Source organism: Megalops cyprinoides, chromosome 11 (assembly GCF_013368585.1).
Source record: "Megalops cyprinoides isolate fMegCyp1 chromosome 11, fMegCyp1.pri, whole genome shotgun sequence".
NCBI classification, from domain to species: Eukaryota; Metazoa; Chordata; class Actinopteri; order Elopiformes; family Megalopidae; genus Megalops; species Megalops cyprinoides.
In genome coordinates, this window is record NC_050593.1 from 492,468 (window position 1) to 516,882 (window position 24,415).

At 43.6% G+C, this 24,415-nt stretch overlaps 1 protein-coding gene across 1 annotated transcript in view; it reads left to right on the forward strand.

Moving 5' to 3' along the window:
* The first annotated feature begins 3,318 nt into the window (after positions 1–3,318).
* The window catches only part of LOC118785659 (runt-related transcription factor 1-like), a 49,149-nt gene continuing 28,052 nt past the window's right edge, over positions 3,319–24,415 (forward strand). Inside the window, exon 1 of the mRNA XM_036540488.1 lies at positions 3,319–3,368. The gene's annotated coding sequence lies outside the window, so the exon portion shown is untranslated. The remainder of the gene's footprint in view (positions 3,369–24,415) is intronic.

Below are 24,415 nucleotides of genomic sequence, written 5' to 3' on the forward strand. Positions count from 1 at the left end.
GGGTCTCAGTTAGCCCCCTCTAGCCTGGAGGATCACAGTCAGTCCCACCCCAGTCTGGACAGTCAAAATTACTCCTACCCCAGACAGGAAGGTTGTAGTTAGGCTTGCCCCAGATGAGAAGGTCACTGTTTCAGCCCTCCCACCCCAGTCTGGAGGGTCTTGGTTAGTCCCACCTGAGTCTTGAGGGAGGAAGAGGTGGAGTCAGTGAGGATGAGAGAGGAGCATTTCAGATCTCACCATGTGGCATCTGTGCTGGGGACATGGAGTAAGGGACAGGGAGCAGCCGTGGGAACGCAGTGGGGAGCTTGTCTCAGGGACAGCTGTGTGCTGCTGCGGTTTGAAGATGCCAAACTAAAAATGACCCCCTCAGTCTCTTTCCCTCTGATTTCTTTCCCTCCCCTCTTCAATGTCTCTCCCTCTCAATCTTTTCTGTCCTCTTCTCTCTTGTTCCTTTTTTCTGTGTGTATTTGACTTACCACTTGCACATTCTTTCACTCTCCATGTCTCTCTCACACATGTGGCGCATGCAGAAGTACACACCACACAAACTATATACTGTTGAAATATAACATTGCATCCCATTCCAGGACAGGAGATTGAGAGATAGAAAGAATTACACTGGGTAAACAGTGGATTTGTTGCCACTATCTGTAGGCAGCTATGAGAGGTCACAGAGTCAGGTCACAGTACAGTGAGTTGCACACTGATACTCCATCATTAACACCAGCCAAATATCAAACCCTCACAAGCTCACAATACACAATTCACACACTGAACATGAGTGTGGAATATGAAGGGTGTCAAGCTACAAATGTGCATGACCTTTCACATCAACTGCTCTCAGAAGCAGGGTGACATGGGTCACTATGTTTTCAGAATGCATCTTTCACAGCCATCAGAGAGAGGGAGGACAGTAGCACAATGCTTTTTTGACCCCCCAGATACCGCTCTCCACCCTGACACCATAGCCTCATCTGATCTCACTCTACCCAGTCCCCAGATACTACAGCTGGTTCCAGACAGCATCTTGTCTTGAAGATGTCAGGGAGTGGTGTGGTATTACTATAGTCTGATTATCCATCTGCATTTCCTGGTTTACAGTCAGGGCTGGTGCAGCAAACAGTCTTTCAGGAACTAACATTTTCCTCCAGAACAGTGACTGGTCTCTTTTCACAGCTCTGCAAACAAACACACAAGTAACAACCTATTAGCCTCTATCACAGCAGCTTGTTAAAGCAGTCTTTGATTTGCCTGTCATGGTGAGCAAGTGGAGCAGCAGGTCATGCTCAGGTGTGGCAGGTGTGACAGTGACGCACGGGCTTCAGGAAACCAGATTCAGTGAGGGCGACCCCACCCAACAGCTGCTCAGCACCACGCCAACAATACCCCCCGCCTGCACCCCCCACACCCTTCCCACAGGTGTCGGGGGCACACTCAAGATGAATGAGTGGAGGGCGGGACGAGGCTGGATGGTGACGAGGGTGTGGCGGGGTGTGGTTCTTTGTCAGTTAGGCTTGAACAGCCCCTGGACCTCGGCTCTGTAATCTGTGCATTAGCAGCAGTGTGATTGACAAGTCTTAGTCATTATTTTCACCCAAGCAGGTAAGTAGGAGCTGAGGCCCACAATTATTGACCCCTCCCCCTCTTTTACACAAGCACACACACACACACGGTTTGATCCTCAGATACGCACCCTCCCCAAATCTACGAGGTAGCACTGTCTTCACTGCAACTTGAGAAGCTTCCATCTCTCACAGAGACACATACATACACATACACATGCACACGCACACAGACACATACACTGACTATCGGAACAATGGACTGGGTTCCAGCACCCAATCTTAACAGAGCTGTCTAGAGAGCCTGCCAAACAGAAATAAAAGCAAAATCCATAACTTTGACTGCTAGATCACAATAGGCATATTCCAACCTGAACACATCAATCATGAAATAAAATCAAAAGTCTTCAAAAAAACTTTGTTGAGGGCAAAATTTTGCTGTTTTTTTTGCATCTTGTATTTCCACATTGGTACCCTGTATTTCAAAATTATAATTACACAACAAAAGCACATTATTATATATTTTAGTATTTATAATTATAGTGTGTTATCATAATATAGTATATTATCATATATTATTATAGTATTTCTTGTTACCTGAGTATATTAATCAACAAAAGAAATGTGGAACTTATGTTATTGGCTATATTGAAAATAGATACCGAATATTATAAACTATTAGTCTGAACAAAGCTGACCTGTGAGACAGCACAGGTGAGGAGTTTTGGCCCACACAGAGCAGAGACCTCACAGTGAACTGTATGAACTCTCCATGTTCTCAAAAGATGACCTGATCAACCCAGATATGAAAAGATGACATGCAAATATTCTTTTGGTTTAATACCCATACTGGCAGCAAAGACACTAAGCTAATTGTGTTTCCTCCTGGAGTGAAATTTGCATAGTTAGACTTTGTGTGGGTGACTCTCTTTCTCCCTCCCTCTCTCTCTCTTTCTTTCACTCCCTCCCTCTATCGCTCTTTTTCTCTGCACAAGCTCGAGTCACTGTTATTTCCTCAGTCAAATCAAAGAAGAGGAGGGCAGGTGGGGTGGAAGAAACAAGCCACAATACCAGATTAAACAAAACAGAAAAAAAATTATACATCAGCATATCACATGATCGTGTTCACCCAATAGCGTTGAGGTGTTTAGAAGGGAATGGTTAAATTCACATTTGGGGTTATGAGATGCTTTCTGTGGGCCACCACACAACCACAAACCAGAGAAACGGGCAGTCAGAGCTCTGCTAGCACCAGAGAGAGAGGGGAGGAGGGAGAGAGAGAGAGAGAGAGAGAAGTGTGTGAGTGTCAATTTCAGTGTGAATCACCAGGATTGCCGAAAACCACAGCGACTCTTTCTGCCTGTTACTTTCTTGTGCAGAGGTAAGAATGTTACCCACAGGGCTGTCCACTAGGATCCACTAGGTCTCCTGTTCTCAAGCTCACCCAGTACCCAGAGGCAGATGGCGCCACTATCACACAGTCAGTGTCTCGGGGACACAGGGGTTGAGCGGAGGTGACAGGGCTAGAAAAGGCACTGGGTTTCAGCTGTTGAAAGCCTGTTGGATGATTCCCAAGAGTGGATGACCGCCTTTCACTGTTTACCTGTTTATGCATGTATTTCTTCACTAATGTATTTATTCATTACTTAACATATGTATGCTGTTTGCCTAGTAAGGGAAACGGAAGAGGGATCTGAAAACAGAGGGAAAGCACCTCTCAGAAGGAACTCTGCTCGTGTGGGAAACACATGGCCTCCAACAGCATCTTTGAGCCCTTCTCATCCTACCAGCCTTGCTTCGTAAGGGGTGAGTAGAGAGACCTTGTAGTCCAGTCAGTTGGTTGAAGAAGCACATGTTGGTGCGGAATCAGGTTGGGGCAGGGTACGGATATGGAGGAGGGCCATATTGTGAAACTATAGGGGTCAATCCAAAATCTGAGAAATTATTTATTTGCTGTGCTCACTGAGCCACAGTGCTCACTGAGCTCTGAACTGTGCTGACCACAGAACAGGTGGAGCACAATAAGGTCTCCACATGATGTAATTGGACTGATTCGTTGGTTGCTGATTGGTTGATCACTTGATTGGTGTATTGGTTGATTGACTGAAGAGTGTGTGTGTATCTAATATGTAACCTATACATTTTATCTTGGACATGCAACATAATGCATTCCATACACAGGGCTTCATTGCAGCAATGAGAGACTGTTTTTTTCTGAGTAATTTCATGTGTAATGTGTGTGAAATATGCACCTGTTTTTGATCAAGATGTTTTTCAAATGACCATGGTTGTCAGTCGACAATAGAAAAGGCTGAACATTTCAGAATCAAAAGGCATCTAGTAAAACAGGAATTAAGAGAGAGAGAGCAGTGGATTTTGACACAGAGGCCGCGTGAGCATGGCCTGGAGTAAACAGATGCAGTGTGACACATTGTGGAATGCAGCTGTGGTGTTTAAGTTGTGAGGCCAAATAGATTGTGGGCCCTTGGCGCGGCAAATAGAAAATGCTGCAGATGATGAGATACTTTTTATAAATAAACCCACCTCAAGTGAGACCCACTTTCATCCAGAGCTTTCTGGGAACATTTTAGCTTCAGTAATTGTAAGATTGGTGTCTGTACTCTGTATAGATCCATCCCATGTCTGTAGTCCCATGGCTGTCACTCGGTACCCAAATTTGGGTGTTGGGGGGGGGGGGGGGTGCTTCATTAGGCATCATTATACCATTTGCAAGAAGTGGTTGGAGCTTGGCTTCTTTATTTTGTTTCCTACCTCGTTTGTGTCTTTGACTGCAAAGATTGTCAGTTAACACAGGGGGTTTAATGCCATAGCCTAAAGCAGCGTTTCTCAAAACTCTCCTGGAGGACCACTTGTCCTGCATGTTTTAGATCTCTCCCTGCTCCAGCACAGCTGATTCAAATTATCAGTTCGTTATGAACTCCTGAAACTGCTTAATAACAAACCGATCATTTAAATCAGGTTTGTTGGAGCAGAGAGAGATCTAAAACATGCAGGACAAGGGGTACTCCAGGAGAGGTTTGAGAAACTCTGGCCTAAAGCACACTTGTGCGCTTTTGAGTATGGCTGTATTGAAGCTACTTTTTTTCAGCGTCGTCATCAGGCACACCTCGCCCTCTAAGGCGGCTTCCAGAGCTTCTCGGGTAGGCTCGGTACATTTGCATGAGTTTCTGCAAGCGGCTTATGTCTAATCCACACTAGACATTGAGCATGTGCCTCTGTTCCCCTTTATACAGTCCACAGCCATGGTGCAAATGTAATTCCAATGTGGCTTGTGCCAGTGTGACATAATAGTACCCTGAATGTTTCTGTGAGGATGTGTGCGTTTGTGTGTATGTATGAGCGTGTTTGTGTCTGTATGCGGGCAGTTATCTTGCTGCCAGGGAGAGGTGTGAAAAGATGGGGCTGGCAGACTATAAGACTTGATATTGTTTGATCTCAACAGAAAGGTCTGTGAGGAAGTTTTAGTCTATATTTTGCTTTAAAGCCAATGTCTGCATTAGTTTAAAGCAATGTCTACTTCAAATGGGACCTGAGTGTATAAGAAAAGGTGAAAATGAATATGAAAGGGGTCATTATTTAGTTTTTAGTGGCACAAATAGATTAGTTATGGTGTGTCTTAGAGAAGGTAGTCCAATGAAGGAACCACACTAGAGTAGAATTTCAGCAGCAGTTTGTTGGAGTGACACTGTTGTGCATGCACCTGCTGGTCATAGTGAATGCTCCTGAGATGCTCTCCAATACCATCAGCAAGGTACATCATGGGATCAGAGGAGCCAATCAGGAGGTGAGTCGAGTGATTTTTGACTGTTTGGACCTGTGAAAGGGGAGATGTCGCTTTGTGCACAGCGGCTGCATGTTGCTGCTGGATGCACTCCGGTGCCAATCCATGTGCCGCTAAGGGTCCTAGATTGGGGTTTTGAGTTTGTCTATACCACCCATCCCAAGGAAGACCTAGTCTCACTTTCAAGGTGATATCCTGAGTCCCCTCCCAGAGTCTCGATCTCACAGTCTCTATGGGCCATCTGCTCAACCCAGGTTTCCCCTACCAACCAAATCTTCCCAGACATACATACTACCACAGCCCACTCCAGGCCTGGTACAGCACAGGGCCAGCAAGCGCAGATTGTTCTCATGCTCATATATCCATCTAGTTTTATTGAAATGTCCCAATATTTCAAGCTAAGCTGTTTTCTTTTTTCTTTGCTCCATGGAGTAGAAATTTGGGTGAATTTACGCACACCCCCCTCCCTCAGCTCTCTGAATGTCTCTGAAAGAGCTGGGCCTCTGGCCTTCTGTCCAGCTCTGATTCTGATTATCAGCATCTACAGGACTTTCAGAAGGAAGCCATGAACTGTCTTGTTTTTAGATTTAGAGAAAAGCACTTTCAAAAGTTCTAATAAATTTCCATCAGACAGTGTCAAGGCGCTCGTATATTCATTTGAATGTGGTTTACCACAGAGGATATGGGCCCCAGTGTGGCGGGTCCAACTGAGGGCCATGCTGCCATTCCTGTCTGGGATATCCTGAGTAATCCCCTCCCCTCCTCTGTGAGTCCTGGGAAGAGGAGACCCTGAACCTGTTACTAAGACTGCTCCTTCAGTGTGTGTGTATGTGTGTGTGTGGCTGGTCCTCCTCCTAAGGATCAGCCCATCCAGAGGTCCAGCCTGCTGGTATGGCTGCTGCTTGGGGAGATCTCAGCGGCCTCAGAGCTCTGCAAAAGCTGGAGGTGGAAGCAGGCTGCTGTAGTGGTTTGAGGGGAGAGAAAAGGGTGTTTTTGTGGTCCTTTGCCACAAAATGCAAGAAACATATTTATAAAGGAGCTGCAAGAGGTGCGGTTACACCCCACATGAGCCAACGCCAGCACATGCTCTTAAAGTCAACCATTGAGCTGAAAACAGCCATTGCTACTCATTAGCACTTTAAAGGGGACAACATCATGTTATATTAGGAATTTTGGAAACAACATGCTAATTAATCAATCAATCAGCAGCATAAAGCTGTCATTGAATTTAACAAAGTCGATCACTATTAAGTACAAGATACATAGCTGTCAGTGCTCCGCCTCCTTAGCTGTGGTGTTTTTGTTTTCCTTGTCCATGTGCTTTTGTTTTCCTTGTGTTCTAGCCTTGCCCCGCTCCCCGCCCGGTCTCCGCCTGCCTGATTGCCTGCACACTTGCTTCCCATCCCCTCGTCAGCCCTGCCCTATATCTTCCCTGCTTGTCCCTGTCTTGTTGCTAGTTCGTTACAGCGTGTTTTTCCTGTTTCCCGTTTCTCCTGCCTGTTCGTTTTTCCTGGTTTCCGATCCTGTCTGTGCCCGACCTGGTTTTCTGCCTGCTACTTTTGCCCTGTTTGCCTGATTGCCTGCTTGCCTGGTTCCTGACTCTGCCTGACTCCACAATCCCCTTCCCCAGAATTGCCCTCGGACTGCCTGCCTGGTTTAGACCCTGCCTGTTATCGTTTTCGCTACGCTGTCATCTCCTTCAATAAAGTCGCACAGAATCTGAAACTTGCGTGGTCCGCTCCTGAGTCCTTGCCTGAGCCGTGACAATAGCAATAACGAAGGGCTGAAGCTTAGTTCCTATGTAGACTGTTTAAAGGCTAAGAGACCATTTATTATGGTTGTAATTGAGTCCTGTTTCAATTGCCAGCAATTGCCAGCAAGGTTTGTGATTACGGCCTGTGATCACTGTGTCTGTGATTACTGCCATAATATACTTGTTCAAAGTTGTTCACAAAAATATTCTCAAAAAAGACGCTGGTGTTTCACCTTAGAACTGAGCAGCTTTAACGCTGACTATATATAACACTAAAACTATGTGTTGATGGTTTCTTCCACCTACCAGTGCTTAAGAAAGGCAGAATGGTGGCTCTGGCTTTAATATGGATTCACTTTACAGAGAATCTGTTTATAGCAGGGAGGCAGTGGCAATGCCATTCAGCGGTCACCCTTCTGTCCTGTGGGTCTGACTTGTCGGTTGGGGGGATTGTTGGGGGGAAGCAGGATTCCTTGCAAACAGACGAAACCACAGGTTGCATTTGCCAGGGCTGATAAGCCTTGCGCCCCCTCCTTCTCTTTCCTGTTGTCATACACTCGGGCTGTGAGGACAGTTATATGCCCTGGCTTTTCACTTCGTGAAAATAACTGTGGCAGTTAGCATCACATCAACACTGTGGTGGTAACCCCCCACTCCAGTCTCCCCACCCTGCTTCATTTCACTATCCCATGGAAATTGCTCCAGTAATTGTGTGTTTTTAAGTATTTAGTAAAAAACAGAACAGGTTACTTTCTCACGCTCTTCAGGAAAGCAAGGCCCACATATAGAGGATGTCTAAAATTACTATAACAACTGCACACCATTCAGAAGTTACCAGAACAGTGTGTGTGTGTGCATGTCTGTGTGTATGTTTGTGTGTCTGTTAGGGTTTATCTGTGTGTGTGTGTGTGTGTGTGTGTGTGTGTGTGTGTGTGTGTGTGTGTGTGTGTGTGTGCTGCATGCATCTCCCTCAGACATGCCTGTTTTACATATTGGTTAGAGTGTGGGCAGAGCACAAGCCACAGTCACCATGCTGCTACCACAATCTGCCCGCTGTCACTGATATACACCATGTGTGGCTATGCTCAGGTCAGGCTCTAGCCACAGTGTATGCTAGACACACAGGAGATTACTGCACAGGGTGCACTGACACACGCAGAATAGTACTGCACAGATCTGAGATTCACCATATACCATATACCATATACCATAATACCACCATATACAGAGTATCTTCATAGGAACTCAAGTGCAGACCACAATGTACTCAGTACAACCATTCGCTAGCCTACGGGACATTTCTCAGTCAGTAAAAAAACACTTCACAGAGCTCCTTCCTAAGATGTCTCACATCAAGGCTGTCAGCATATGACATTGAGAGCACGCTGAGAGCTATCGCTGTTTTGTCTGTTTTTTTCTGCACAAAGATGAATATGCAGTAGCAGTTCATTTGCAAATACATGGGGCTACTATGTTGAAGCGTCCTCCACACTCCCTATTTGCCAGGAAAGCTGTACAATGAAAACACTTCTCTGCTGCCAGGCTACAAGGGAATTTTAAGGTTATTGTTCTTTATGGGTGGCAACTGTGGTTTTGGAATGGGCACATCAATAGAGATGTATAGGCTGCAATAGAGATGCAAGGCTGTATAAGAAGTAGCAGAACAGTGTGAGTATTCAGAAAAGGAGCCCTGCGAGGCCCCTGTGACTGTCCACTCAAGACAGTGGTCTTCCTCATCCAGGGAGCATAGCCACTCTCACAGGAACAGTAGTGAAGGTGAACTGCTCATTTCCATAACTGTAACAGCAGTTGTCCCCTCTGACAAAGTCTTCCCTGTCTCCCCCAGCACTCTTCAGGCATCCAGGATACATCCCTGGAAAACCATTTGTCAGACAAATGACCCACAGAGAGATAAGACTATAGACACACATGTACACACACACAAACACACTGTTCTCATTCTTTCCATCTCTCTCTCTCTTTCTCTCTCTCTCTCTCTCTCTCTCTCTCAAATTTATGTTTGCTGACCCATGCAGTTTGTACAACTTTAAAGTACACTAAGTACAGACTTTTTGCCATCTTTATATGCCATTTTAGCAAACTAAAATAAATAAATAAATGCCACTAATACTTACCGTACTAATGTTACAGCAACAATATTAAGCTTCTTGAAGCAAATACTACACTGTATGTTTACTGGGCAGACATACAAGATGACATGTTCAAGAAAAACCCAGTTAGGGAAACACAGTGTGACTAATACATCTGGAAGAGCTATTTCAGTGATGTGGGTGATGTGGGTCAGAGAAATGAAAAACACACTTGCAGGCTAGCTAGACATCATAATTTACAATTTCTTATCTGTGGAAACAATGAGATCTTAAACTAGGTTATTGATCAGTATGTGTAGAGGGCTGTTAGCTAGGATATTTAATGCTCTTGAGGTGGATGGGGCTTTATGCAACCAGGAGCAGGGATAGGGACAAAATGTAGAACAGGTAATACTTTGAGGTTCTGTATTCAAATGCTAAAAATCTTATATAAGATGACCAAGGAAGCTAAAGGCCACTTAATTTAATTTGCATCTTATGTATGATTTTGGAATCTGTCATGAGGGGAATGCTAGAATTATATTTGGAAAAAAAGTTTGATTAAAAGGTGTAGTCATCACAAATTTCATAGAAGGAGATGATGCTTAATAAATCTCCTGGCCTTGTTCAAGTGATCTACATAATGGATTGACCAAAATCAGGCTTTTATGTGCCTTTTTTTCAAAAGGTATTTGACAAAATACCACATCAGTAACTTATAAAGCAGGAAACAGTAGAAATCAATTCATTCACATCCATGAGTTTCTGTATCTCAAAATGGATTGAGATGACATCAGCGCAAGGAGCTGTAGAAAGTGGAGACCCGCATGGACAGGTGCTGGGACCTCTGCTGTACCTTATTTGCATTCATGTAAATAGCCTTGATGAGGACATAAGAGGTGAAATAGTTAAATTTACTGACAGCACAAAATCTGGGGATGAAGCAAAAAGTTTAGACATTATCATAAAAAATTTCAAGAAGACTTAGAATCTGAAACCAGTCAGATTGGCTAATGAAATTCATAGCCAAGTGTAAAGTTCTACATGTATACAATAACAATTTAAGTCTGGATTATTTTATTGGAGGCTAATAAATTTAAATTAGATTAGAGTGTGCACATAAAACTGTATATGATAGTTGATCCAAGTCCATCTATACATCTATACTTTAATATATGTATTGTTCTGAAGCAATAAAAAGGGCAAATTGGATGCTGGGATGTGTAGTAAAAATGTTTGCGTACAAATCAAATGTAATATTAATGTCATTTTAGACAGTGCCTTTTATTGTGCCCACTTCCACGCAGTTGAACAATACTCATAATCACACAAAAAAGCAAAAACAAGTACACATAGTCACACACAAATGTGCATCACCCAGAAATGACAAGGACAATGACAAGTGTGCATGTGTGTAGGGGTATATATGTGTGTGTGTATAGGGGAGAGTGTGTATGCAAGTGTGTGTGTGTGTGTGTGTGTGTGTGTGTGTGTATGTGATAATTATGTCCTGACAGAGTGAATCTGTGGCCCCTCTTGGCTCAGATTGTCAGCACAGTCAGCACCACCTGTTAAAGTGTAGTCTGCCAGGCGCCCAGTAGACATGCTGAGCTGAACTTAGTCACACAGCCAGCACAGATGACTGGCTTCAGCCCCATAGTATTACCACACTTCACAGTTACCAAAAAATATGGGGTGCAGTTGTTTTGTGTGTATGTCTGTGTGTGCGTGTGTGTGTGTGTGTGTGTGTGTGTGCTTTTTCTTTGAGTTTAGCTCATCTTTATTAATGGAATCATCATCCAGGTGAAAGAGCAATCCAGTGTTAACCATGTCAGTCTCAACCTTTTTCAAGTAGTTTCTGAGCCCATGCCATGCAGGTGAAGTCTGGTAGTCATTTGGCCATCTACAAAACAGTAGGAAATATTATTAAATTTACATTTACATTTACTTTTATTCATTTGGCAGACGCTTTTATCCAAAGTGAGGTGTGTACAACAGAAGCATATATCAACACACACACACCCCAGGCTGACACACAACCAATCCCTATCCACATCCTCTCTTTTCAAAATCTCTTTCATCTCTAGACATTTGCATGGATCACCTGCCACAGAAACAGAGCTGCCTTTGTTTCCTGTCACCACAGCTAATTGAGTTTTTTACACCTGTGAGTCTGCTCTCTGGGGTGGGAGAAAAAAGGGAAACCCTCATGCCAAATTGGTAATTTTTTAACCTTGTTCTGTTTTTGTTTTTTTTTATTATGGGGATTATGGGGAAGTGTCCTTATTTGAGTTTTCTGGTAGGAATTCTCAAGCTTCTCATGTAAGATTGAGAGCGCACAAGGGAAGGCTCAGTCTCAGGGGTGAGGCAAGCACCACGCATCTCCTTCCCTTTATCTTCTCAGGAGGATGGCCCCGATGGACATCTCAGACTTCATGGCAGCTGACTGGGGCTCATCTGTGAGTTTGCGCTTCTGGGGGAAAAAAAGGCACAATAAAGGCAAGGTCCACTGAAACCGTGACAACCACCTCGCCAGGTTTCTGAGACCACTGTGTTGTGTAGTGGAAGCTTTGAATAGTGACCACACAAATGTCTTCTCCCAAACACATTTACTGACTCACTACATGGTACATAAAATAAAATGAATCAAATAAGCAGACTCGTGCATTCGCCATTGCAAGCCTTGAATAAATGTTGCAAAGACCACGAGAGAAAATAAAACTCACTGGTCACTTCCTCTCAACTTCAAACTAAAAGTGTCTATAAATGCAAATCAACCTAAATGCATTTCCTGTTAACCCTGTCAGCATTTTTTATGTTTTTCCAATAAATATTAAATTTCTTGTATAAACATCTGTCAATACTGTAAATATCATATTTTTAACATGTCTTTATCAACAATTTTTAAACTTATGAACTGTCTTTAACTAAAATAAGTCACAACACACTGAGAAGGAGAACACCTGAGGAAAAGCACAATGAAGATATATACTAGTACATTTTTTAAGGCATACAGCAAAGAAATGTGGCCCAAAATGTCAGTTTCAGATTTCTAGCGGCAGACAAGCAAGGACTTAAAGGAAATGCTGACTGACCAGAAATATTAAAATAGCAATCCAATAGCAACCCTCTCTGCATTCAGGTGGGCAACAATGTAGCATAGCAGTTAGTGCTCAGGACAGTGGTCCTCCGGGACATGTATAGCCTTGTAGAGTAGTGGTTACTGCAGAAGAGTCTTGACCTGAGTATCGCAGGCAGTTGCAGACTACTGGTATGAGCACTGGGCACTGGACCTGAGGGAGGTGGGTTGAACCCTGGAATAATGCCAGTGTATCTTCAGTCGTGGTGCTTTACCTCGCCTACCCACTTTACCCAGCATCAGTTTGCTGCAAGCCGCCTTGGGTGAGGCCGTCCCTGGAGAAAATAAGGAGCATAATGATGTGTCTGCATTCTTAAAGAGGGACTAATCCATAAGTGTGTATGCTGACAGCACAGCAGCTTTCCCTGGTGGCTGCAGGAGTGAGTGCCTCTCCCTGTGCCTTCTTCAGAGCCTGTGTCAGCTTACAGAGCAGAGGGACTGCTCAGAATACCAGTCCTTTCATTTTAACCCAATTCATCCTCTCTTTCCTATTGAGAGAGAGTTGCACACATAACATGCGATGTTGCTGAGTGCTCAGCTCAGAAAACCTTTGTACTCCCCACTACATCCTATTATGTAGTGTACAGGGTCATGTCAAATGCGATTGCCCCCTGCCATGGATGCATACAGACGCATGAAGAACAAGTACATAAGCTTCAACCCTGAAAAGCACTCATCTCACTGCCTCTCCTCTTCTTTTCTCTCCTCCTGCTTTCCATCTCTCCTCCCCTTCTTGCTTTTTGCTTCCTCTTCACATCCCTGCCGCTTGGCTGGCTACTTTCTCCTCTCTCCACTGCCTTTCCTCTCATCCTCTCCTCTCAGCCTCCTCCACCTAATTCCAGCAGCCTTATATTGAACACTTTAGGTTCACATTCCCATGAAACAACATGGGATCAGATCCTATGGTGATCAGCGCTGTGGTCCAGGAACCTTCAGCCTCACCTATTTCACTGATCTCTCCAGACATGAAGAAGATCAGAGAGGGAGCTGTGGTTTCTGTAAGATTATTGATCAAATTACTTCCTCAAACATGAACAGACTGGACCAGAGAGAGAGCTGGAGGAAGATTCCATTATTCCGAGGTCATTTATGTGCAGCTATCCAACAGAGGCACTCAATTCTCTTCATGCATCTGCGTTTTTTCTAGACAGAAAGCATGCATTTTTTAGTGACAGTTTGATTGGTTGATCATTCGTGACTAATCGTGATGCACACATGTGAGTCTGGTTGCAGCAGTTGCTGGTAGTCTGACAGAGATCTGGTGCACAGACTCGGGTGTTGCAATCTCTGACAATAAAAAAATTGTAATCACAGAGAGCTGACTTGGCCTGGCCTCCTGTCTGCATTATGCTGAATGTGTTAACAGGACTGTGTTAGTGCAGAGATGGTAATGGGCCTAACATGGAACATTTCCTGGTTCTTGTTTTGGTTCTGGTTCAAGTAAAGCAGAGGAAGTGCATGAGGATCAACAGGTCCTCCACAGCCCCTCCTACATCCTGTTCACACTGCACTTCACCATATGACAAACCCAGGCCCCCGCCTACCTCATCCACAGAACACCTTCAGCAGCATCAGCAATCTGGAGTGGCTTCCCCTTTATCTGGTGTATGTCTGGCCGGGAACGAGCCAGCTCAGCTGGCAAACCACTCCTGCATACACCCGCACCCCACACTACACCACAATGAGACACCCTTTGGTTCAACATGGTTCCTGTATTACCTCAGCTTATCTTATCTAGTCATACCTTGACATGGATTTATCCCTTGTCATTCAGTGGAACGCTACAGTTTTGCCACAGGTCCATAGCACTACCATTGTTCTTTTAAAGATGCTAGGTCTCCTGCATGTGGTTATTAGTGCACAATTATTAAATTGTTATGAATATAATTATTATGTTATGGAAAAAGCATAGAAAAGCATTCAGACACAACTGGCCAAGTATTACATACAATGACAGACAGTTAAGTGTGACCAAGGAGTGAGAACTTCTGCCTCCGCAGATGAACAGAGAAGAAAGTTTGGTGCCAAAGTAGGACAGGATCATGGGGAAGTCACAGTGAAGCCTCATGCTTTGCCTTCGCCCCCCCTTTCTACTTTTTTTCGGTACAAGTGGCCCATTGATGGTTATGCCCAGGGACGTGGCAGCACTCTGAAGCGGGTAGAATGGCATGCACCTCCCACCTCTCATCACATCTCCGGGTGCCACTGCTACAGTGTCTTGCCCAGAGAAGCCGCAACAGGAAACAGCAATATAACTGTCAATACCACCACAATGCGCCGCAGGGGTGGCCCCGCTCCACCAGACCACAGCCTCACGCTTGTGGGCCCACAGCCCGTCCCAGACCCCCATGTAATGGACCGGGCGCCTGCAACTGTGGCCCGTTGGGAGAAGGAGACCCCCGTCCCTTGCCAGTGTGGTTAGCAAGCTGGGAAGCTAAGTGCATCATCCCTGCTAGCCTTTGTGGTCCTTGATGGGTTTTGTTCCATTCAGGAAGCCCCTAATTAATAAATTCATCAGCCTACTTTGTGTCACCGCTGTGTGCTTTTTGGAAGTGTCTTCTGAGCTATTTGGAAGCACCTTCATCTGAGCCAGGGGCTGGGGGGAAGTGGGGGTAGGGTGGAAGTGAGAAAAACCAAGTGGGTTTTCATGTGATTAAAGCACCTGAGAGGGGCTTTCTCAGCCTGGTTCATATGCAAGACTGTGCTCAGTGCATCTTTAATTGATTTTGTGGGTAACTAATGACTTTTTATTGAGCAGTGTCTTTTTGCTTGTGAGCAAAAGAAGTCAACTCTGTCAGTCACACTGAAAGCATCAAAATCACTGGCCTGGGCAGCCATAATAACTAGGCCTGCTAATCCACCAGTAGCCCACAGCAAGCACAATACATATTCCTGCTAATCCATCAATAACCCAACAAGGCACCATAACTAGGCCTAGTAATCCACCAAAACCTTATGAGGTATAGTAACTAGGCCTGGTATTCCACCAGTAACCCATATTTAGCAAAATAACTAGGAAATAACTAATTCAACTACACTGGAGAAGACACTAATGGTCTCTGATGTCTCCATCTCCCAACACTAACAAGATGAAAGAAAATTGGAGAATGATGCTTTTGCTTCCTGGATATAACCACAGAAAACCTTTCTGGGTGGTAGTTGGTAGTTTGGTAGTTTGGAGGATTACTCTAACCTGTAAAGATGCCATTATGCAATAGAGACATGCAATTACATCATTATCAGTCATTAGCATCAGGAAGAGAAGTCAAGAGAGCTAGCTCATCACATGCAGTCCTTGGTCCATCTTCCACACAAGATCTGTGGAATATTGTCCTGAGCTGGACCAGAGAAAAACGGGTCCTCTCAGTTGTTTACTGTTGAGCCTGACATGGCATCTTGATGCCACTTGGCAGTGAAAGATGCAGAGTGTGGCTCCTAGGTTTCCATGCTGCATGTCTGATAGCACTGGCTTACATCACACCTTTTCACATGCAAGCTGTACGTGGGCACCTCAGTATCAGGTCAAGTATGGCAATATGGCAATGTAGTTAAGGGTAGAGACATTGCACGGTATGGGAGGCAGGTGTCATTTACAATAAGAAAAGCTTAAGAAAACGGTTTCAGGTAGGCCCTTCTTTACACATCATTTAAATATGGTTGTCAGCTGGCAGACACAGCTCAGGCATTAGTGCTGCAGTTTCACATTGCCACAGCTTTCACTGCCGTCTGAAATGAGAGTGAGGTTTGCTCTTTGCAAACACAGGTAGCATCCTTGCTCTAGTTACATCCATGCTTGTGAACAATCAACAGCACAGAGGGCAAGGTGTCACTGTGGACATCAAGCTAAAAGAGCTGTGTGTTAACAGGCCCTAATCCAGCCTACTTCTCTCTCACAGTGAGGCAGGTCATTCCATAATTTAGGGGCCCTGCTACCTGTTTTAGGTTTTGACATTTTTAGGAAGATAAATTAGCCAGCTGCCCATGACAATAATGGTTTACCAGGATTAAATGGAATAATAGCTCTCTCAGGTATAATGGAGCTCGTCCAGCTAGTGCTTTGTAGGTTAGGAACAGAATTTTGAACTCTGTTTTTTAATTAAGAGCCAATGAACAGAAGATACTACAGGTTTACTTAAAGTCTTTGCAGCAGTGGAGCTGACAATGGCTGGGAGCCCACAGCGGTGGAACAATTCAGATTCTTTCCTCCAGGAGGTTCCAGGGTTTCCTCTTCTCACCTCTCTCAGGCACACTGCAATTAATCTGGCGTCTGCATGTTGCTTAGATGACGTCAGTGGTGCAGTGGCTATCCTCCAGTCAACAACCACTTCATTGTAGTGCAGTATGGGACCTGTAATGCAAAAAAATATTGGAGTATTGGTGGATTACACTCAGCTCATCCAATTGCTCTTTCATGAATTCAGAGGTTGTCACTGTGAGACAAGCTTAATGCACAATTGGTGATTCCAAATAGGATTGCATACAGGGCAAAAGGTATTTAAAAAATCCTGGTAATAGCATGGTAATAGGGGAGCAGACCAGTTAGAGAAACTTTGGACTGCTGGGCAGTGAGACTTTGCAAAAATCCAGATTTGTTTTTTTGCATCATTCAGAAACAGGGTGTATTTAGAAAGCAGTTTCATCACAAGGGCAACATGGCGGCGAGCTAAGCTCACGTGTTAACGTTTGCTCCCACTCAGGATTCGAATTATGGGGGGGATGGGGGGACGGGGGGGTCTGACCCCCGTAATTAAGACTAGTACCCCCCAAAAGAGGTAAAAACAGTTGGGGGGGGGGGGGGGTCAAAACATTTATATATCCTTCTTACCTAACCCTAACCCTAACCCTAACCCCAAATAGTACAATATATTATGATTTCAGACACCCCTAAAGTGGACCATACTTTGTAATAATTACAGGTAAGAAGGATATATAAATGTTTCGACCCCCCCCCCCCCCCCCCCCGAACTGTTGTTTTTTACCTCCAAGTCTTAATTAGGGGGGTCAGACCCCCCCTGTAATTCAAACCCCGCTCCCACTGCATTCGACATTCTACTTTACTTTGAATAGTATTATCACTTTTAAATCAGTCAGACCTCTTTATTTGGTGCACATAATATTACATGCAACAAAAATGACATCTAGCACAACTTACAACGCACTATGGGACAACCTACAACGCAAACTGTGGAATGCAACTCAGAGACTGCTAATCAATCCTCCTCCGACATGCTAACTGAAGGCAAAGAAGGTAGTACTAGTGCTAACACAGCTTGCAAAGAGGACATCATGAAGGCTATCGCTAGCATGAGAGAGGATTTCTCCTCGAAATTCAGCGGAATTCTATCTGCCATACAAGATGTTAAATGGGTTGTTAGTGAGATTCCAAGTAGACGTTTGGAAGCTGAACAACACATTGGTGACACGGAGGACCAAGTCTCCTCTCTACAGGGCATGGTGGCAACCCTCCAGCAGAAGGTGGAGACACTCAACTCCAAACTAGAGGATCAGGGGAACCGAAGCCACCGTAATAATCTACGCCTTGTCAACCTTCCAGAAGGTGCTGAGGGGCCTGATGCAGCAGCCTTCTTGGAGCAGTGGCTACCAGAGGCTCAGGGTGCCAAGTCTCTCCTTAACCCGATCATCATTGAGAGGGCTCACCTTAATTCAACAGATAAGGACAGAGTGATGAAGGCAGCCTGAGCTAAAGGCAAGGTGCTGTATGGCGAACAAGAGGTGAATTTCTTTCAAGACATTGCCAGAGAGACGCATGTCAAGAGGAGGAGATACTATGAGGTGAAGCAGCAATTGAAAGCCTTGAACACCCAGTATGGAATAGTCTATCCATCCAAGCTTCAAGTCACCCATGAAGGTCGAAACCACAGCTTCGATGACCTGGCAGATGTCTCATCCTTTATTGGTACCATATGTGGCAAAGACTGATATGTGACAGCTGGCTAGCTACAATGGCTGAATTGCTAAATCACTGTGGATATAATAAGGTAGCTGACTGTGCTAAAATGTCACGAAAGTTTTTTATTACTATTATTATTCTTTGTTCTTCTGTCTGATTTAGCTAGTCTAGATTGTATAACTGGACATTTGTTTCGTTGGCTAACCCTAGTCACCTCAGTCTAATACTGGAGGCTGGCTGGTCGGCCCGCTAGGGCTATACTATTGTGTGGCTTTGGCGGGCTGACTAGCTAGCTAGCTATCTGTCTAGCTCCATTTCACTGATAACATTAGATACTTTAGGGATTCGGGGAAAGACACTGCTATTTTTGGGAGGGAGTGTGTATGTATGTGCCATAGCGAACTGCTCCTCATGGTAGGATCAGTGCGGCACTATGTGGTGTCTGTAGTTGTGGGGGGAGGAAGGGATACATGCTGGCAAGTTCGGGAAGTCGGTGCAAGGGGAAACATCTCAACTTTCTTACTATGTCTTTTGTTCCTAGGGCTTGTTTTGTATATGCTATATCAAGCAGCACTTTCTGTACTTTTCTTTTTCTTTTTGAGAACTCGCTGGGAGATGGCAATGCGGCATAGTGGTTAAGTAGCAGGACTTGTAACCGAACTGGTTTGATTCCCCATGGGGGTACTGCTGCTGTACCCTTGGGCAAGGTACTTAATCCACAATTTCCTCAGTAAATATCCAGTTGTATAAATGGATAACATTGTAATCGATGTAAGTTGCTCTAGATAAGAGCATCGGCTGAATTTCAATAATGAAATGTAATGTAACCTGCTGACCTGTCTCTTAGTGTTAATCTTGTGAATGAAATTACTGACAAAAATGTTCATTGACAAAGGGTTTTTGTGGGCAGCAGTGTAGCATAGTGGTAAGGAGCAGGACTGGTAACTGCAAGGTTGCTGGTTTGATTCCCTGCTGGGGCAATGCTACTGTACCCTTGGGAAAGGTACATAACCCAGAATTGCCTCAGTAAATATCCAGCTGTATAAATGGATACCATTGTTAAAAAAGTAAGCAATGTAAGTCACTTTGGATAAGAGCGTCTGCTAAATACCAATAATAATGTAATAATGAGACGGGGGAAGGTGACCCGAGGGTGGATTTACATACAGTGAACATTAAAACATTATTATGGATGGGGATTTAAATATAAAGATAACATCATGGAATGTAAGAGGATTGGGGAAACTGACAAAAATTAAACAGGTCATGACGAGAATTAAACAACTTAAATCAACTGTGATTTTTTACAAGAAAGCCACATGTCATCTAATGATACATCATCCATATGGAGGCGCTGGCATGGTCAAGTTTTTTCAGCATTATTTTCCCCCAGCTCCAGAGGAGTCATGATTTTGATACACGAATCTGTTCCTTTTCAGACATCAAATGTAATTCCAGACCCAGCAGGCTGATATCTAACTATTCAAAGATCACTGTTAAATGAGAAAATTACAATGGTTAACTTATATGGACCTAATAATGACTGCCCTGGCTTGAAAACTTGTTCTTACTTTTCTCATTTCAGGGGAAATTATTGATTGCAGGGGACTTTAATTGTACAATTTCACCTGACTTTGACAGATCATCAGGTATAGACACCTCCCACATGCAAAGCAGGAAAAAAACTTCATTACCTTACGAAAGACCTTAACTTGTGTGGCCCCTGGAGGAGATTATACCCAACAGAGAATACTCATGTTACTTCTCAGTAACGAAAGGCTATTCAAGAATTGACTTTTTCTTAACCTCTAATATATTTCCCATGGTGATGGATTGTATGTATGACCCCATCATTATTTCAGACCATGGTCAAGTGTCTCTCATTTACAAATACTCAGACATGACAAAAGAACCGCGAAGATGGCGTTTACACCCCAAATGGCTTCATGATCCTAGTTTTTTAGAACATCAGTTCACACATGGACCTTTATTTCACAACAAATAAAGATGAGACTTCTGCCTCAACAAGATGGGAGACATTCAAAGCCTATATTAGAGGACAGATAATTTGTTACACTAGCTCAAAATCTAAGAAATTTAATTTGGAATTGCAAGACTTGGAAAAGAAATTTAAAAAGTTAGAGAGGGAGGCTTATTTAGATACATCAAACACTACCCACCAAGAACTTCTAACATGTAGGGCTAAATACAATGGTCTTTCTGCTGCCAAGGCTGAAAACAGCTTAATAAGGTTAAAGCAATCATTTTATGAACATGGGGAAAAATCAGGAAAATTTTTAGCCTGGCAAATAAAAAGATGGAAGCAGAAAGAGCCATTAACAGCATCGAGACCCCAAATGGGAATGTAACGGCAGACGCTCTAGGAATAAATAACACATTCGTAACATTCTTGTGCATAATGCACATACACCACTCTCCCAGATGTGAAATCTATAAATCACAAATGATGTTGAAATTGTGCTTAGTTGAATGGTTTTAGATCGCCACCTTGTAAACGCCTCCTAATTAATTCCATTAGCATATAAGGGAGCTCGAATCAGCTCAGCAAACAGTGATGTCACTGCCCTGACCTTTGCTGTGAGTGTGTGTCTGCAAGCTATAACTCAAAACGTGCCAAGCAGAACTGACCACACCTCTTGCATTGAGTGGAAACTGCCTATTGGTCCAAATTCTTGCATTCATACAGAGAATATGCATTAAAGCCCCCAATGCTGTCATCATAAAGTAAAATGCATGTTTGACCAGAAGCTTATGACTAGATTTAAACACTTGGGATTCACATCATCAAGCGATATGAGAGTTTCTCGGGCAGCTTGTGAATGGCTGATTTGAAGGTACGATGTGCAGGCTGATTTCACCATGCCTTTCTAGTGGATTGCCTGAGGCCACAGATATCCTGGGACAGAGGCTTGTGGCTCTCTTGCCTCTCCACTGTTGAGTGAGTCTCAGTGAGGAAGAGGATGAGATGGGTGAATGGGGAGTGGGAGGCTACTTCTTTTTTCAGTGCCTGCAACCATCTGGTGCAACTAATTCATTCTCATTGCGCTTTCTGTATACTCTCTCTCACTGCTGATTCATACTGACTGCACTGTCTGTATACTGTCCCTCATTCCTGATCAATAGTCACTGTGCTGCCTGTACACTCCCCCTCATTCCTGTGCTGCTCCCATATCTGAGGTATATCTGTTGTGGAATCCTTCCTGTGTTATATAATGATGCCATACCTTTTCCTCCCTGCTTGTGTTTGAGTAGCCATGTAGTTTTGTCATTCCTTAAAGGAGCATGCCCTTGGTTTGCTTGTTTATGAGCATACTTTAGGAGGAGGAGCAGTGTATATCTGCTAATCTTATTATATGTGTATCTTAATCTAATTGCCTGCCTCTGATCTATAACTTATAGCCTATCCAGATCTATATGTAAGCAGCATTCCCTGCACATGAGTGAGTCCTCTGTTTTTATCTGGCCATTATATGAGTGATTGAATGGCTGAACAACAAATGAGCTGTCAATAAATCATCTAGTGCTTGTCTGCATTGCAGATAGCTCATCTCTGAGACATGTTGACTTGCTAGAAATAGCTTTCATTTAGTTGTCTTTGATAAGTAGACTTCAATGTTCAAATTACAACATAACTGAATGCCAAAATAAGTGTAAGGGTTGTAGAAATTCCTTACAGGGTATATTCCAAAAGTTTTGCTTGACATGTTGGACCATGCGTGATTATCTTGATCAAATCGGCGATCACCCTTTTTTGGTCTTTCTGAGGCGTAATGTAACATCGGCTAACTTTTCTAACTAATGATGGTTTCCTCATTAATAAATGCCTACCAGCACAGATATAATGAAAGGTGATTTATGTTTTATATTTTGGCAAAAAGTTTTTTCAGTTACCACTGAAAAAAATCCCTGCGTTATGTAACTTGCATCCAACAGTTCTTCCTAGTAATGATATTCAGAAGTAGTCAAATGATTGTTTCAAGAAATTGTAAGTTGACAGTAAGTGTTTTAATCAACAATATCAGCATTACCAGCAATATCCATGTCAATTTAAAAATAAAATTGTATGAAATGTTAATTGTAATTATCCATATAGATTAAAATTCTCAAAGTGAAATTAAATCAAATCTCTTTATTAACACATTAAGCATCTCTGTTTTATTTTGTGTTTTTAAATTTGAAAGTAACAAAGCAGTTTTTAAGGAAGGGTGTGTGTGTTCGTGTGTGTGTGTGTGTGTGTGTTTTTGTGTGTGTGCATGAGTGTTTCTGCACCATTGCCCCTATTCAGCCATTCAAACTGCACTAAACAGGGCCTGGGGGCAGATCCCAGCACCCTCTCTCCCTCCCACTCTCTGCCCTGGACAACAGGGCTAGGTAGAACAGCGAACACCCTTAGGAATCAGGAGAAAAAGCATGGTGCAGTGCATAGCACTATTCAAAATCCCTGCAGTGTTGTTTGTGTCATAAAATAAAATGATTCACAATGGAGAGGGGGAATTTGCAACCAAACCATGTGCATTTAAGGGAATTTCATGAATTGCTATGGGGAGAACAGTGTAATCAATGTATTGATTGCTGTCTTGACCAACCTACATTTTGTGACTGGGGCCATCTTAACATTAAGTAACCTTGTGTACAGTAGCCATGCTAAACCTGTTCAAAAATACTGCATAAAATGACATAAATCCAATCAAAACATTTATTGGCTATTTAGTTGACTATGTAAATGTGTTACAAGTCAATCAGTTTTCTTATTTGCTTATTATTTTCCTGAATCCAAGCATCCCTGAATTACTCTCACAGATTCTTTCCCTCTTGGACAGGCCTCAGAAAGAGGACATACTGTATTGATTTCTTCATCACTGTCTCTGAGAAATGACCATCAACAGAGTCGACTGAGTGACTGAATGGGAAAAAGAGTGATGTGAGAAAGAGGAGTAAGAGGAAGAGGGAGTGTACCAGAACAGGGCCAGAGCAAGGCTAGACAGAGGAGACAAAGATGATGTCCTGTGTGCTGTGATGCATCAGTCTTTTTACAGTCCAGGGCAGGAGGGTGCACAGTTTAGCTCTCCACCTATGGACCCCAGATGCTACTCTCTGCAGGCTGCACACATCTCCTTCCAGAGTGAATAAGCACGCTAAGAAATACATGGTCAGTGGATGGCTACACTGACTCAAAGCCACCAGCTGTTCTAGGGAGTCTGTAAGAGCCAGTGTACAGTAACCCTCACTGTTTTTCTCAGACTTAGGTGGAGCCAACAGTAACTTACATTTTTATCTAAGGACGGAGGATCATCTGCGATGTTCTCACAAAAGTATGTCATTTGGACATGGCAAGCATTTATATAATTGGTCTGCCTGGGTCTGTTGTATGTTCCATGTTGATTTCATTGAACCTAAAATTCAGATATAAATAAGTAATACGTTGCTGAAGTAGGATCACAATCATGAACATCATGCACAATCTTATGTTCAAAATCATAAAGATGATGACTTGAATTCATGAATTCATGAATGAATCTTGGCAGAATGGGCTCATCTTCAGAAACTGAACAGACTTGCTGACTGTTGGAAGCACACAGACCTCACATTTATGTTGGGGAAGGAGTAATCATAATGACTCAAAAGAGAAAATCAGACAACCAAAAGCAAACAGTGGCCAGATTAGTGGTGCTCATTGAACATTTTATTTATTTATTTATTTATTTTCTTATAACACTTAATCCATTCAAACTATTACATCATCAAACCACTCCATGTGGATTGGCATGAGTGGCACTGGCACTCCCTCTTTCAAGCTATGACAGAACTGCAACTTATCAAACCTCATCTTGAGCCAGGCTGAATCCCACCCCACAGAGTGCTCCTTTGCAGCTGTTAGCAAAGTCTGCCTCCGGCGCTCTCAGGTCCTGTTCTAAAAAGGGCTACCGTCTCCCATGTCCCTCACGGCACCCTGTGTATGTGTGTGTGAGCTGCTTTATGAGCATTCCGCCCAAGAGGCACATAGCTGGACATAGCCAGGGCTGGAAAGTTCACTGGGAAAAGAGGCCTGGGGGACCACCAACACCAGCGTCACCAGGACGGACACTGCCCCACTGCCAGGAGTGTCAATACAGCTGGACTGGGGGTGCACGTCACCC